The sequence below is a fragment of the Tursiops truncatus genome, chromosome 13, assembly GCF_011762595.2.
Source record: "Tursiops truncatus isolate mTurTru1 chromosome 13, mTurTru1.mat.Y, whole genome shotgun sequence".
Lineage (NCBI taxonomy): Eukaryota > Metazoa > Chordata > Mammalia > Artiodactyla > Delphinidae > Tursiops > Tursiops truncatus.
In genome coordinates this window covers 76211565-76227923 of record NC_047046.1, presented here as the reverse complement: position 1 = coordinate 76227923, position 16359 = coordinate 76211565, and the positions used below count along the sequence as shown (strand labels likewise).

General features: G+C 45.2%; 1 protein-coding gene across 2 annotated transcripts in view; it reads left to right on the top strand.

Annotated features, from left to right (window-relative positions):
• BCL2 (BCL2 apoptosis regulator) overlaps positions 1-16359 on the top strand; it is a 183172-nt gene that overhangs the window by 31322 nt on the left and 135491 nt on the right. The gene's annotated exons all lie outside the window — the stretch shown is intronic.

Genomic DNA, 16359 nt, shown 5'->3' with positions numbered 1-16359 from the left:
GTAGAACCTTCTGCAACAGAAACCTTTTCTGACAGTCCTTCCCCCCACCTACACACACCTCTTTCACTCACAGAATCACCCAGAACTTTTAAGCCAACCCTCGGTGGTGTGTCTTGTGGTGAAGGACCATTCATTCAAGACACTGGTGAAAATGGTTCTGTCTTTGCTTTCTTTCAAAGACCTTTCTATTTGCTGCCCAGGTACCGAGCACCTGCTGGGTGCCACCCGTCTATGTGTGGGCCCCGCTCTTCATTATCAGACTGCAAATCCCAACCTAGAATTGTATATGTAAGTGCAATATAGGAAGTCTGGATTATTTATTACATATATTGCACAATCTGGAATTTTCTAAAACTTTTTTGTTTGTTTGTTTCAATGTTCACCTTAACCGATTAGATTGCCACTCTTTCATATCTAGGAAGACCATAAAATTTATTGTCCAAGCTGAGATACTTCTGAGAGTGAAAAGAGGTATTAGGAATTATTACTGTGGGATATCAGGGTAAACTGGGATGGTCCCAGGCAAACTGGCACCTATAGTAATAACACTGGGCATATCCATCTTTTTAAGGATTGGACATGATTTTTTTTTTCCTGTTTTCTGCTGAGTCCTTCCAGCATTTTTCCGAAAACCAAATGAACTGTTTCATAGGTTTCTGCATCCTTATAAATCACCTTCCAGACTTATTCACTGGAACGACCGTAGCTGATCTGTTCAGTCTTTTACTAGGTCTTATCCGGACACTGCACTTCCACCCTCACAATGCAGCCACCTCGCATTTTCCCACTGCATTGCTCCCCTGTGAGCTCAGCACTGCTTTAAAGTGGCTTCTAGCCTTCTTGGACTGTAATTGAACTTCCTTCCCATGGGATTCTTCTCTTATACAAATCCACTTCTTTGTTTAGGAGTCTAAGAATAGGAGGAAGAGACATAAGCTAGACTCTGTGTCTAACTGTTTCAGTGAGGTTGTCTTCCACCTTTCCTACATGAGAAAGGAATGCATCTGAAAAATCCTTTCGGCAGTTTTTTTCTGTTTTACTAAGGGGGGAAAAAGAATACTCATGAGTACCCCAGGACCTTGTTAGTGTGACAGAAAGGGTTCCAAACATACTAAGTAGTTCCGAGACTGTTTGCGTGTCTTTGTACTGTGGAACCTGCCCCTACTTGCCCTTTTACAGGTTGGGATAGATATTCTTTGATTTAAATTGCAAACTCCAAGGGGCTCTGTTTGTTTCACTTTCTGTGGGTGATGCCCGGCACAGGGCCGTGAATCCGTATCACTGTTGGTTTCCAGTGCTAATGATGATCTGCTGAAGAGCGTCAGGCCCTAAGTGACAGTAGCTGCCCAGCTAGGTAATGTTCCCATCAACACCGTTCTGTGAGTCTTTGATAAGAATGAGTGAGGACTTTTTGAAAAATGTAGACATTTTCTTTTGTAACCACAAACTTGCATCTGCCCAGTCAAAATAATAATACATTTAGGGAGCGATTTAGAGATTCTTTCAACAAATAAAGAAGAATGGAAACCAAACCAACATGCCCCAAGCATTTGATACTGGAAGAAAATCAGCTTCATCCTCCTAAGTAACTCTTGTGAAAACCTTATCCATTTTTTGTTTTTTTGCACTTCTCAATCTGCAGCTGAAGTAGGCCACAGGAAAAGGATGGCGTACCTTCAAAGAGCCAGTTGGGTTGGCTACGTTCTTTGTATTCGTGGAAAACAGCTGTGGGTGCCGATGGTAGAAGTCGGGCTTTTGTTCCGCGCGAAGGTGGGAAGGTTTGCTGTTGAGACGCTTTGCTCTTCTGTGGAGGAGGAGTTGGCAGATGTTGAGCTGCCTTATCAACATCTTCGAGGTGTTTGATATGTGTTGCTAATTACCTGGGAAAGAGAGATGGGCGGGATGACAGTGGGAGGAGGAAAGAAACATTCATCCTACACGCTACTCTCACATCTTCTCTTGCTTTTGTGTCTGTGCTGTGGCAGATTAAATGAATTGGGTTATTTGTTTCCATTGCCTTCTACCAAGTAGAAGTACTGGTATGAGCCCTACGTTACATTTTTCCCTGCCAACTGAAGCGTGAAAGAAGTCTGTGAAAGGAGAGCTGTCCAGAGCAATGGGTTTTATTTCCCTCCTTCCCTCATGCTCTACTCAAGCGAAATGCCAGCAGCGGAGTTTACTTTTTTTTTTTTTGCGGTACGCGGGCCTCTCACTGTTGTGGCCTCTCCCGTTGCGGAGCACAGGCTCCGGACGCGCAGGCTCAGCGGCCATGGCTCACGGGCCCAGCCACTCCGCGGCATGTGGGATCTTCCCGGACCGGGGCACGAACCCGTGTCCCCTGCATCGGCAGGCGGACTCTCAACCACTGCGCCACCAGGGAAGCCCAGCAGTGGAGTTTAGTCTGAGCTTTGTCAGAAAGAATTGCAGCTCTCGCCCTTCTTATCAATGAGGTGTTGAGGTGTTTTCTTTATTTCAAGTTAAAAACGAGTTTTAGGAATTCTCTTTTGCTTTGAAAAACGTGTTCTGGAGGAAAATGTTGAGTAAATGGTCTGGAAGGTCCCTTCATACTGCTTACCTTGACACAGCTCTGCGTGTCAGTCTCTCTCTCTCTCTTTTTTTGACTCTTGCGAGCGACCTCCATCCCTGCAGCTTGAATATCACCCGTATGCAGCTGCTTCTCAGATGGGTATTTCCGCAAACTCCAGTTCTGCTCATATAGTATTTCCTGATGCACCTTTCCACCTGGATTTCCTGTTGGCAGCTCACATGTTACGTGTAATCAAAATATTTCATTCAGGACTAAGCTCACCGTTATCCCTTCGACGCCTTTCTTGGGCTCAGTGATTTCTCTTCAGTTGACCGCTGTTCTCTTGGTCTCCCAGGCGCAAAGCAGAGGCTGCATCTTCCTGCCTCTTCTGCTCACTCACTACGAAGTTCCTCACTCATCTTGCGCCCCTAATTCGTGCCCAGGCAATTCTGTTAACCCGCTTCAGTTTCTCCTTACTGCAGTTTATCTTATGCTTTGTAACAGATTTGATCAAAATTCTTCCCTGATTAAAAAAAAAAAAAAAGGCTTCTCCTCTCCTCCAAGATAAAGGATTCTGCTGCTGAAGAACCTTTTTTAATCGTGACATTTCAGCATTCAGCAGCCCCTGCTGCTCTTGAGCAAGATTTCCTACTCCTTAAACCCATCCTGTCTTCTCGGCTCTGGGCATTATCTTTTCCTGCTATTTTTACATCCCAGAAGGCTCTGCTTCCACCCAAGTTTTCCCGAAAGTCTCTATCCCTTCAGGTTCAGACCTCCTGGAGGAAGGTAACCCCACCGCCTTCTGCATCTCTACTACCTCCTTCCAGCCTTTGTTGTGAATCCCTTCAAAGCTTTGTGAGATGTTCTCTGATATGGCTTTGATATACAAACATTCGCTATCTTTTCTTTCTTCCTTGCTGAGGTCGTAAACCTGTTGATGTCTTCTGTGTTTCTGTATCCACAACATTGCCTAAAACTAGTCTCGTACCTGGAATGATATTTGCCGAACGAATGAATGAACAAATGAAGTATAGTAGCTTTGCCATCTCTTATTTAAGACCTGTTTACTTCTCTCTATGCTTCATTCATTCTTTCAACAATCATAAATTGAGAACCTGAGCAAAACAAAGATCCCTGCCCAGAAGTTGCTTACATTCTAGCTTCTTCCTAGAACAAGCCATCCTTGAATTCACCGTCCTCATCTCTTGAAGAAACAGGAAGCAGTCATTTTAAATGTGATTAACTTTATAGTTTGTTGTTCTGTGATTAAACTTGGTTTCCAAGCACATTGTGCCTTCTTGGTCGTTTGCAGCTTTGAGGATCTGGTTCTTAAAATTGGTTCCATATCCCAGTGGCTGTAAGGATGTTGAAAACTCTCCTTTTCCCCACCTTCCTGTGAAATCGAGTCATTTTGCAAATTGCTCTGAAACAGTGACACAGGTCTCCTAGATTTCAGTCTTGTCTGCAGCACTGAAACTCTTGCTAGGCTGCTGCCGGTTTACTAGTAGCAAGTCGGTGTTCATCTTCCTTTGGTTATTTGCTAACATCTTATAAAACAAAAGCAGAAATAAAACAGCAGTGAACTATATCCTGGCATCAATACAATGGAAAGCAACTGGTTTTCAAAGTTTGATCTGTATGTTATAGATGAGGAGGAAAAGACTGTTGTGTGGGTCCATGAAAATACGGTAGTGTTAACGGCAAGTGCATTAATAGAGAACGTGCCTAAAATCTGGATTGGATCAGGACAACTCTATTTGTGATTTTCAATGACCGTGGGTCACACACTCACAAACTCAGACTACTCTAAAGTGCGTTTTCATGTAGGACTTTATAGTCATGAGTTCTTTTTTTATTGTAACTGCAGTGCAACTGTATTTGTGGAGAGAGATTGCTTTCAATGCCAAAACCCAACAGTTTGGTTTTCAAATTCCTGAAAACTAAAAAAAGAAATCTTGGTGACATCAATGTTCCAAATTCAAAATATCCACGAGTGGACTCATCAACTTCCTCCTTGAAGCCGCTGTTCCGTCTCTGTTCTGTCTGGTGAATGATATCACCATCCACCCAGACAGAGCCCAAACCCTTAAGTCACTTCCAGCTCAGTTTTCTCATCTGTAAGGTAGACTCCCCTGGAGGTAGACCTTTCTCTTAAGATCCTTTCCAGCTCTAAATCCCTGTACATCTGTAGTTCTGTGATTCCTTCTTTATAGGTATGCTCCAACGCTTTTGAATCCCACCTCTGAAATCTCTCTCACCTAAGTCCGCCCACCCCCTGTTTTTTTTTTTGTTTTTTTTTTTAAATCCTGCTACTGCTGTGACTTAACTTCTCATTACTTATTGACTATTCTGTAATCTCTCAGCTGGTTTCCCTGTCATTTTTTAAAAAATAATTTTTAAATCGACATACAGTAAAATTCACTTCTGTGTACAGTTGGTGATTTTTGACAGATGGATAGAGACGTGACCCTCACCATAATCAGGACGCGGAACAGTTTCCTCACCCCTAAAAAAAATTGTCTCATGCTGCCCCTTATAGTCAAACCCTCCCCCACCCTTAGCCCCTGGCAACCACGGACTCTTCTCCATCCCTTTTCCAAAATGTCATATAAATTGGTCTTTCTCTCTTTGAGCGCCTGTTCCCAGTGCATCCCTTCTTTTCATCAATGCCATATCTTCCTAAAACACATCTCTGCCCTAGACCTCGAGAAATCCTTAATTTCTCTGAGCTTCCACTTCCTCGTGACAGGGCAAGAGTATAAAATGATTAGCCTGAAGAATTCTAATACTTTCTATGAAGGTTGGCCCCTGACGAAGACCCTTTGTCTTGCTAATTTTTTTTTTTTTTTTTGGTGATAAACGGAACAAAAGTTTTATTTTTATGGACACTCGTGGAAAATCATATTGTCCTGCTAATTTGAGTGACTGATGCGGAGGCCAGAAACGCAGTTAAGTTGCTCTGAGTAAGAAATGGTGCCCTGGAGCTATTGGGGTAGAAGAAACAGAGGGACAGATGGAAGCAGCTACCCATAGGCAGCAGACCAGACCGCTGGGGGCAGTGATGTCTGCAGAGGAAGTTGAGGATGAGTGTCGTGGAGTGTGCAGGTCATCTCCCGGTGTCCTCAGGACCCCTTCGTTAGAGACCTACGTTCCCTCGAGTCCCCCAGAGCTGGTGGGGTGCCTTTTGAATGGGTCTTCGTATTGAGAAGGGAGTCAGGGGACCCAGGTCTACAACAGGAGCAGTAACATCCACTGCACAGGGTTAGCATGAAGGTATCAGGGTTTAGTGAGTGGGCGCCGTGCCTGGCCGACTTTGGATGCTAAGGAAATGTTGGCCCTCTTCCCGCAGTTCTGTGCCATCTCCCACCTGTCCTGCCCCCCTTCCCCAAATTGCCCCAAATCCCAGATAACTCTTTAGCTTGGTGGACAGGGACCTCCTGGACTGACCTCCTGGGCTGGCACCAGGTCTCCTCCCAGCTCACCTCTCTCTCCTCTGCTGCCTGCCCCGATCTCGTGCTCCAACTGCGTTCACCTCCATTTTGATGAATCCTCTCCCCCCTTCAATCCGAATTAATCTCTCCTTTGTCTACATTCTTCCTCTGTTTTTATAAAGTACACAGGTTTTGTATCATAGTTATTCATCTATGTCTCTCTCCTCCCTCTTGAGCTCTGTAAAAGGGTCTCAATTCATGGCTGATGAAATGAAGTTAATTCCTAAATAATCAAGGCAACTTTGAGAATAGTGAAAGGAAAGTAAGGCATTTTCCCCCCATTGTGCTCCCATTTTTATGTTCAAATAGCAGGCCTGTGATGGGGCAGGCTGTACTCTTACAGATTCCCTACAGTTGTGAGTACATCAGGCGGTCTGCTTTCAAAGAGCTGTCCTACGGTCAGAGCTCCTCAGGTGACCCTTTAATGTGCCCAAGATTAGGACACAGTCCAGGGAGACCCAGAGAAATAAGGGTATCCTTGCACTGACAAAACCAGGGAGGCTGCTCTTGCAGAAGGTTGGGGGAGAAGGCCCCCTTAGGGCTTTGGGAACCTGACGCCACGGCCCCTGCCCCTACATCCCTGTCCAGTCATGTGTGTGCTGTCAAATTTAAGTTGCCAGCAGAAGGCAGGGAACATAGAGACGTGCTTGCTAAGGAAGTTGAGTGGGTGACCTTCCAGTATCTCCCAAGCCCGTGCTGAGATACAGAGCACCCCCATACACACACACACTCACCCTCCGTGTAAACTGGTACCACCTGCACTTCACTGTCTCCCCAGACACCATGAGCCTGTCTGTGAAACCCAAGCTCAGGATTGCGTTCCTGGGTAAGAGCCGTAGCACATGGCTGACATATGTTCAGTCTGCAGCCCAACAGGCCTCTAGAATACTTCTCCCATCCAGTGCCTCAGCACCAATTACCCATCTCGTATTTGCATATGTTCTGTTTCCCAAGATTGTGGGGAGGATACAGTCTGCAGCTGCCTCCCACCCAGATCAGCTCCAGCGAAGGCCATGCATCCTCGGGGAAGTGTCAGGGGAATCGCAAGGGCCTCTTCCCACTCTGGGGCTCGATTCCAGAGGTCAGCCAGAGAGAGAAGGCAGCAAGACAGAGACCCCCCCTCCCCGACATTTCTCTTCCTACCCCACGCATCTCCGGGGCAATGGTCTCCAGTGGCGAAGAACAACCCTCCTTCCTTGCCAGGGGAGCTGAATACACACGGCTCTTGGATGAATGAGAAGTTCCCCTAATGATCTTTATTTTTCCATTTAAAAAGAATCCTTGCTCCAGCCTCCTTCCCTCCAGCAGCTCACAGAAGCCCCACCTCAGTCCCTGGGGTGGTATAGCTGCAGGTGAGCTGGCCGTGGTGAACCCTGAAAGGCAGAGCGGGGCGGGGAGCCTGGGCTGAGAGACCTCTGGAGGCTCCTTCCTTAGGTATGCTCTGCAGCCTCTTGCCAGAAATACCTTCCCCTTTTTCCCTGACGTCTACACTCGCTGGAGTGGAGTCTGGGGGGAGCCAGCCCCTGTATCCTTCTAGGATTCTCATAGTCTGGGAGCCAGAGCTGCTTAAACCTAACTTGGGCCTGGTGGGGAAGGAGGGTCGTTTTGAGTAAACACTCACATTTCTCCCTTCCTTCACCCAGAATACACTGCAACCAAAAATTTAATCAAGATGCCCCCATGCCATTTTGAAATAAGATGCTCAAACTACCAGGGAAGCACAGAGTTCTCTGCTCTGAAGTTTTATGCTATTGAATCATGGATTTGAAGCTAGCTTTTTGGATTTAAAATTTCAAAACGTTAAATACGGTCCCTGTTCTTCGTTGGGAGCCCTGCCGGGTAAGCGTTGCAAAGGCTGAGTCTGTTGCAGGCATCCAGGGCCCAGGGCCCACCCTAGCAAAGACCACCTTGTTGTGAATGACCCTTGTGAAGAGTCTGAACATTTTTGGTACAACTCAGATCCCAGGAATGTCTACTTCTGGGGCCCCACATAGGGGAGAGCGATGGGCACAATATTTGGATCCTGCAGGACTATTTGTGACCCCCCTCCACCTGCCCCCGAGCCCCCGCCCCCCGCGTTTGGGGGATTCTTGGCCTTCTTATCTGGGAGGAAGCCGTGGCTGACCATGGGATCTTCCCCTTCCCAGCAGCATCAGCTCAGCCCCGGTCTCATTCATCTCACAGGGTTTCCATAAGCTCCGTGCCCAGGGGGCACCCCCACTGGCCCATCCTACAGCTTATTTTTAAATGGCCTGGGACATCTTGACCACATTCTTGGTTGCTACAGACTGAACATTTGTGTCCCCACCCCCGAATTCATATGTTGAAGCCTAACCCCCAAGGTGATGGCATTAGGAGGTGGGGTCTTTGGGAGGTGATTAGGTCATGAGGGAGGAGCCCTCGTGAATGGAGTTAGTGCCCTTAGAAGAGAGGCCCCCCCCACAGAGCTCCCTCGCCCCTTCCCACACGTGAGACACAGAAGACGGCTGTCTGGGCACCAGGCAGTGGGCTCTCCCCAGATGCTGAATTTGCTGGCTCCTTGTTCTTGGACTTGCAGCCTCCAGAACTGTGAGAAATACATTTCTGTTGTTTATAAGTCACCCAATCCATGGTATTCTGTAATAGCAGCCCGACTAGAGTAAGACACAGGGGTTCTCAGCCCTGGCTGCACATTAACATCGCCCAGGGAACATTTAAAATCCCAGTGTCCAGGCCACTTCTCAGACTAACTTAGTCAGAACACTGAGGGGGCAGAGGAGTGCAGGGTGGGACCCAGGAATCAGCGTATTTTAAAGCTTCAAAGATGCTCCCCCAGGCAAGGCTGACCCATCACCTTCATCAGGGCTCTCAAGTGGACGTCGTACCCTTTTTGTTGACCTGCCGCAGTTCCTGTGACAACTGGGTTCTGGTTGCCCAGGAAAGTAAGGCTTCTTTTTTGTCACCGCAGAGTCTGAAGTCATATTTTTCCACTGGGCTAGGAAACAAACGCCAAGTTTATTTTAAAAGTACTCTTGATCTACCTAAAACTAGGAAGTATAAAGAATCCTGTGGGAGCAGTTTGGTCTCACATTTGGACGCGTCTTCGCCTCCTCTGAACCAAGCCTTGTGGTTTTATCCATCACCAAAGGGGCTGTGACTTCCTAGGTCTATAATTGAACTGAAAATTCTGGGGTCGTGCATTGGGTGACTGGGAAAGGGATTGAAACAGTACTTTTCACCAGACAGTGAACAGTCATTTGGAGAGACTACGGGTCCCTATAAACCGCATTCTTTTCTGTCGTGTTTCTAGATGGGGGATACGTGTCTCACAAGCAGAGGATTGTTCCTGGTTAATTATGTCCAGTGATGGTTTGTTTAAAACTTTAAAAGAAGAAGAGCAGATACAGTACATTGGCACTCAGTTAAACACACATTTTTAAGCTAAGAAAATAAACAACTAAATTGGTTGTTTGTTTTATTACCAAACTGGTCAAGTTGCAAAGGCAGGAAAGAGTCTAGCTCCCAGACTGGTAAAGGTTAAGTATTCTTGTCAAGGAAGACTGAAAACTCAAAAGGCTTTACTATTGGTTGAATTTCACTGAAATCAGAAAGTGATCCGTTTGATACCTACCGACCAAAGACCTTTACCGGTAACGTGGAATATTTTTAAGTCTGAGAGATGGGCTTTTCAGAACCCTGCAAATGACATTTGTTTTGGCGTTTGGCATTTTTGGTGCCATATTTATGGCCTTTAGGTCCTAGTGGGAGTAGTTTTCTGCTCCTAATTACCCAGAAGGCAAGAAAAACAAATCACTCGAATAGAAAAAAGGGGAGGGGAAATATGTCTTGAAAGTTTCATTAATTGCAAAATGAAGTTAAATGGAGCATTCACTAAAAGTACTTCTCAGAACCTGTGGAGGGTTTCTCAGAAAGGACCCATTAAAGCTGGATCCTCTAAAGCAGTGGAAATCCCAGGAACAAAAGCCAAATGCCTGGGAATTGAGTTTCAGAAGAATTTCCGAATTGGTGCAGCTCAATAATTTACAAAATAGAATGGAATCACTGACTGTTCTAAAATCTGTTCAGCTAAAATGAGATAAGACATTTAGCTTACATGGACCATGCACATTCAACTCTTGCTATTATTATATATATATATTTTTACTGCCATTTATTAAGCATTTTTCTGTGAGCCAGGGCCTGTGTTTTGACATTCATGATCTTACTTTTCGTGATTACGAAGATTCAGTGCCTTTCATAGAAGTCATCGTGGAAGGGTCCCAATGCCAACTCTTTGGTGTTTGGAGTAAGTATAATCTGTATTATGATTCTGTAAAATCTGCCGTCTGAAATATTATCTAGATGTATGTGAAAGCTAACCTTGAAAATCAGATTTCCCTTCTATCGACCTGCTTTACAAATTGGACCTCCATTCAGGAGGAAAAAAGAAAACTAAGTGAAGTCCACTTTCTTTTTAGCTTAAACCGTGGGTTAAACTGGGTGTTTGGACAGATTATTTTCAAGGCCACTGTAGGCTATAGCATGCAAATGTGGGGTTTTGAAGATTGGAAGCAATTCTGATAAACTTCCAGGGTAAATTCTGATCCTTCGGCACGTGAGAGAAATAATTGCTAGCTGCATCTCATGGATTAGAATTGCAGTTTAAAGATAATCAGAATTGCAGTTAAATATCATCAAAGGGTGACTTGGAGCTTAACTTTCTTAATTAAACATAGCAAGACCTTGGGATACCAACCCTTATTGGATTGAGTGATTAAGTCAGGTAATATCAATGCCCTTTTACTCAACTATAATCTTTGATTTACCTGATCAGCATTGAGCTCACCTTAGCTAATGAAGGCTACAATCAAAGTACAAATAGAATACTTAGTAAATCTGATAGCATTCGTTACTGCTATGGACCAATTTTAGTTCACACTTCACTGTAAGAAACTCCTGTGTTGGTATTTATGTTGAGTATGGGATGGAATTAAAAAAAAAAAAAAAAAAACTACTGACAGCCAAATAACGGTGAGCCCCTGTGGATGTGCTGGCTTCTCTCTCTTGGGAATATGTTAAAATTAACTTCTGGTTTGGGGATGTACCTTACAATAACAGTTGCTGCCATTTCTTTCTTTCATTTGCCCAAACAGAAACTCCGTACCCATTAAACACTAATTTCCCATCCTCCCCTCTCCCCCACCCCCTGGCAACTGCCGTTCTACTTTCTGTCTCTTATGAACTGACTACTCTAGGTACCGCATAGAAGTGGGATTATATTTGTGAATTTATATGCGTTCAAGGTCCATCCATGTTGTAGCTTGTGTCAGAATTTCCTATTTAAGGCTGAATAATATCCCATTGTATTTATAGACCATGTTTCTGTTGGGTACCAATCAAATGGTAGAATTGTTGTAGATGTAATGCCAAACAGTCTTGCAAAATGTTTGAATTAGTTCACACTCAGGCCAGGTGTATGAGAGTTCCTGATACTTTGCTTACTCTCCAAACTTAGAATTGTCAGTCTCTTTATTTTAGCCTGTCTGCTGTGTTTATAATGGTATCACAGTGTCATTTTGTTTTTGTTTCTGCTCTCTGTGTTTCTCTTATTATCAATCACTGATTATTAATTGTTTTTCTTACGTTTCTTGACTGTCCTCTTTTGTGACATGCCTATTCAGGTCTCTTAGCCATTTTTCAGCTGTGTTGCCTTGTCTTTCACTTGTGCATTTGTAAGCGTTTTTTACATCTTCTGGACTGAACCTTTCACTAGTCGTATGGGTTGCAAATATCTTTCCCCCCCTCTGTGACTTTTTACGCTCCTAACAGCATCCTCTGATGAAAAGAAGTTCTTAATTTTAATGTATCCTCATTGATCATCTTTTCCTTTATGGTTAGTGCTGCTTGTGTCCTGCTATCCCAAGGTCATGAAGATTTTTCTCTAATATTAACTTCTAAAAGTTGTATTGTTTTGCCACTTAAGTTTACATTTATATAGCACACCTGGAATTGAGTTACATGAAGGTTTTGAGCTGGGAGAGCGACGTTTTCTGGTTTCCCACGTGGTTAGCCAATCAACTCAGCCCCGTTTACTGGGGAAAGCATCTTTTCCTAATGCTCTGTGGTGTTAGATTTTTCAAAAATTCGGTGTCTCTGTATGTGTGGGTCTGTTGATGGGCTCTCTGTTCTGTTCCATTGGTCTGTTTGCTTCCACTTGTGCCAATGGCGCACTCTCTTACTTGTTGTAGCTTTATAAGTCTTGACATACAGTAGAGTAAGTTCTTTGCCTCATTTTCTTTTTCTTAAGTGTATCATGGCTGTCTCTGGCCTTTTGGCTTCCATATGACATTCAAAGTCAGCTCATCAAGTTCCACAAAAATACCTATTGGGATTTTGATTTGAAGAGCATTACTTCCTGATAATTTCTGAATACAATTCATTTCAAAGAACAGGGGCGTCGGAAATGAACAGAAGAGTAAAGGAGGACACACTTTGGCCATCACCAGTCAGGATCTAGCCATCTTAAAATATCTTTTGGTTTGAGTTGCGTTTATTGGGTATGGAATTGTAGAAGTTGGTTCTTTTTTGAGGGGTTTTGGGCTCTTCAGGAATCAAACCTTTGCCTCCACAGTGTGTGTCTGTACAATGGGTAGAGAGGATGGGCAGGTTGTCCTGAAGATTAGGGGGAGTCCCCTTGTTCGAGTCCATGCCATACAGCTTGTCCTGCAAAGATGCTTATTTAAAAGAATTCACCCTCCTCCTTTTCACTGGCTTCTTTCTCTTTTACTGCTCTTTGGCTAAGAAAAAGGGTGCAGCGTGAGAAACATGGCCAGTGGAAGAAAGAGCACATTTTGCAACACTGGTCATGGGAGGATTTGCTATTTCCCAGGGAATCTGAGCCCCTTGGTAGGACTAAACTTCAGTTTGTCTGTTGTTACTTTATTTGTCAACAGATGTTAATAAGTGCCTTCTCCGTGTCAGGCAGTGTTCTTGGTGCTGGGGAACAAGATAGGTCCTTGGTCTCACAGACTTAATTCTAGTAGCAGAGAAAGCCAATAAACAATGAAGGATAAAATTTAACGTCGAGCAATGATAAATTCTACAGAAGAAAAAGGAGAGTAAAGGGATGGTGGAAGGGAACGGAGGAAGGTAGCCTTGAGGATGTCTGAGAGACATGCCTTCCAGGGAGGCCAAGGTGAAGTCCTAGGGCAGGAGCAGGGCACCTGCAGAGCCTAACAGAGGGACTCAGAATGAGGGGAGAGGTGGTGTGAATTGGCCCCGGCCAGACCCAAACCCTGCTTTTCATGACAGATATTTAGTAACACTCCTTTTACTCTCCTGCAGTGAAATTTGTAGAAAATACAACCTGTCCACCCACATAAATTACAAAGCATCAATATAATGCCTTAACCGTACTATAAAGAAAATACAAAAGGACAGTCACTTATAATAAGCATCTCAACATGTCAGCGGAGGCATGACTACATGGGAAGTCGTAACAGGTGGTCACATTTTTACACGTCCTTGTAGGATCCCTGGGAACGTGGCAGCAATAAAGGCAGGGGCTGCTGATGTGTTATATCGCGATTCAATGACGGTCAGTGTCGCGATTAGTGATGTGATATTTCTGATATGGTGAATACTTCTTGGTCAAGTTCCCAACAAAACAAACTATGTTGTTCCCTGTTGCATTCCTAGCATTTGGGTGCTCCTGAAAATCGTGGACAAAACTCTTCACACTGACATGAAGTGTAAAATGGCGCTGGGAATGTCCAGGGGGCATTGGGAGCTCACAGGGGCGTGGGGCGTTTCTGGGCTGTGTGGGACCATCCCATGCGTTTCAGGTTGTCCACCTCCAAAGCACCACTAATGACCCCGGTTGTCATGTGACGTCCGGAACAGCCCCTACGGGTTCCCCCGGTGCCCCCAAGGGCGGTTCTGTTCCCATCGGGAACCACGGTAGGGCCTGGTAGACCCCGGCAGGGATTTGGATTTTGTTTTGTGTGTGATGCGAAGTCAGCGGACAGCTTTGAGCAGGGAAGTGAAGTGATCTGGGTTTTAAAGGAAACTCCTGCAGAAGAGCAGTCGGGGGAGACTGAGGTTTCAGAGTCTCTCAGCAAGAGCTCACGCCCGCTTCACCCCCCAAGAGAGCTACAGGGGTGTGAGCTGACCTTAGTCTTTCCAGCCCAGAGTCTGTCTGTCTGTCCCAGAGCATCTAAATCAACCATGCCAGGGCCTCCGTAAAGCATCTCAGCAGAGCTCTGCTGTCCACTGCAGGGTGGCATCCCTGTGTGGTCCTCTGAGCCCCAAACCCTTTGTAAGTACAGGTGTTGGCTGTCCCCTCAAGCAGCTTTCAACAGCATCACCCTCCCATACACACCCCTATTCCGTTTTCACTCCCCTTCCTACAGTAAAGAGCAGAGCCACGCAAAGTGGTTGGAAGTAGCTTTGTAGTTGAACTTCACACTTGGGTTTTTTTGCCAGGCAGCCTCTCCCTCCCAGCCGGACCCCCTCTGGCGCATACGCGCCCTCTGGCTGAGCCGCCATCTGCTCCCGGGTTTGCTTTGGGCCTGCGATTGCAGAAGCATTTCCTGTAATTGGAATCTCCTGTGCCAGGCCTACCAGACAATAGGTAGATAATTGGATAAGTCCTAAACTGGAAACTGCAAACAATAGCAAAGAAAACTACATGTACTGTAGTGTGTGTGCTTCTCTGAGCAGCGATGTTTGCATGTGAAACTACTTAAAACTTGTCCTTTATTTCTCAACAACAGGGAAACTCCGTCAGTCGTGAAACCCAGGGCACTCTCACAGTGTTCAAGAAAAGTCAGGGCTGTATGGTATTTAGCACCAGAGTGGAAGGGCATGTTCCACGTTCTCTTCCATCTTGTGGCCCCATGGGTTTTGGGTTGAAGGCCAGTAAGGGTAGTGCCCCTTGGAACTTGCCATGCTTGGGTATAGGTGGGGCAGGGTTTGGGGGTCAAAGGACGCCACTGGGATGCCACCCTGCAGTGGACAGCAGAGTTTTCATGAAATCTAACATTATTGACCATGGCCTCAGTAACTGAATGGTCTTCAGGTCACCCAAACTTTGGCCATCAAAAATTATTTCCCGGTTTTTGGATGTAAAAGGATATTGGAGCCAGAGAGTGGATGTGTATACCATAGTAGTTGAATAAATACTTCCTTGAGGACCACACACGGACTTTCGAAGGCAGAACCTGTTTCTGTTCTTGAGTATATTGGTGAATGAATGTTTGGGTCCTAGAATGTAATGATAGCAGGGCTACGCTCTTTACGGCTTGCGTGTAGCTGGACTTAGAATTTTCTGTTTTAAAAAATCAAGCACTTATTTAGATGTACCAGTTAGGTTGACAAATACCTGGATTCAGCCAGGAGCCTGGAAGTTTCTTCTTTTGGGGCAAGGTGGGCCTTGTGGCAGAAATCACTGGCGGCTCCGTACACAGGGCCTTCACTTACATGTGGCAGCTTGAAGAAAACTTTACTGCTCCAAAAATAAGGGTGGGAAGAATCCAGATATCAGCCTTTGTGGATATCCAGTGTGGGAAAAGTGTTGTTTAAAATACCTTTACAGAAGGTCCAGTCCATGGTAGGTGGGCCTAGTGAGGTCTCAGAAATCAGTGTATGGAATGATAGTCATGAAGAAATGATCCCCATTTGGCTAAATCAGAAGATAGTGAGAAAAAAATTCTCTGTCCATCTTTCCTGGTCTTGTGAGGGATGGGAAATAAGAAGAATCAGAGCCTCAAAAATCGGGACTGAGGGAGTAGAGTGTGAAAATGTCCTCTTAGATCCCTTCTTGAAAAAGGAAAAAAAAAAAAGCCCAGAATTTCCAGAAGTGGCTTTGTCCTCCTCACAAATATGTTTTTCTTCCTTTTGGAGGCATGTCATCTTAATCATCTTAGTTCATCCTTTGGACCCTCTCCTTACTATTCATCTGATCTGAGATGTTTGTAAATCCAAGAAACGGAAAGCATCTTGATTAGGAACGTCTAAGAAAGATCTCGTTTTCGTCTGCTGCCATTGCTGCGGGGTCCAGAAAACCGTGGAGACCGAGCCTCAGAAGAGCTGAGTCAGGCGAAAGGCTTGGGATGGGGGGGTCAGAGTGGGCGTGGGCACAGCCTTTGATCACAAACCATGGACGGTTAGAGCTGGAAGGAACCTCAGTCACCTTGCCCATCTCCCTCACTTCATAGATAAGAAAAATAAGGTCTCAAGAGTTAAGGAGGCTGCCAGGGGTTGAGCCAGCTAATTGGTGGCCAAGCCAGCAATCTAAGGGCAGATTTTTGATGAGGAACTTTCTGAAGATAGGCTCACAGAACTGAAACGGAGACAGTAGAA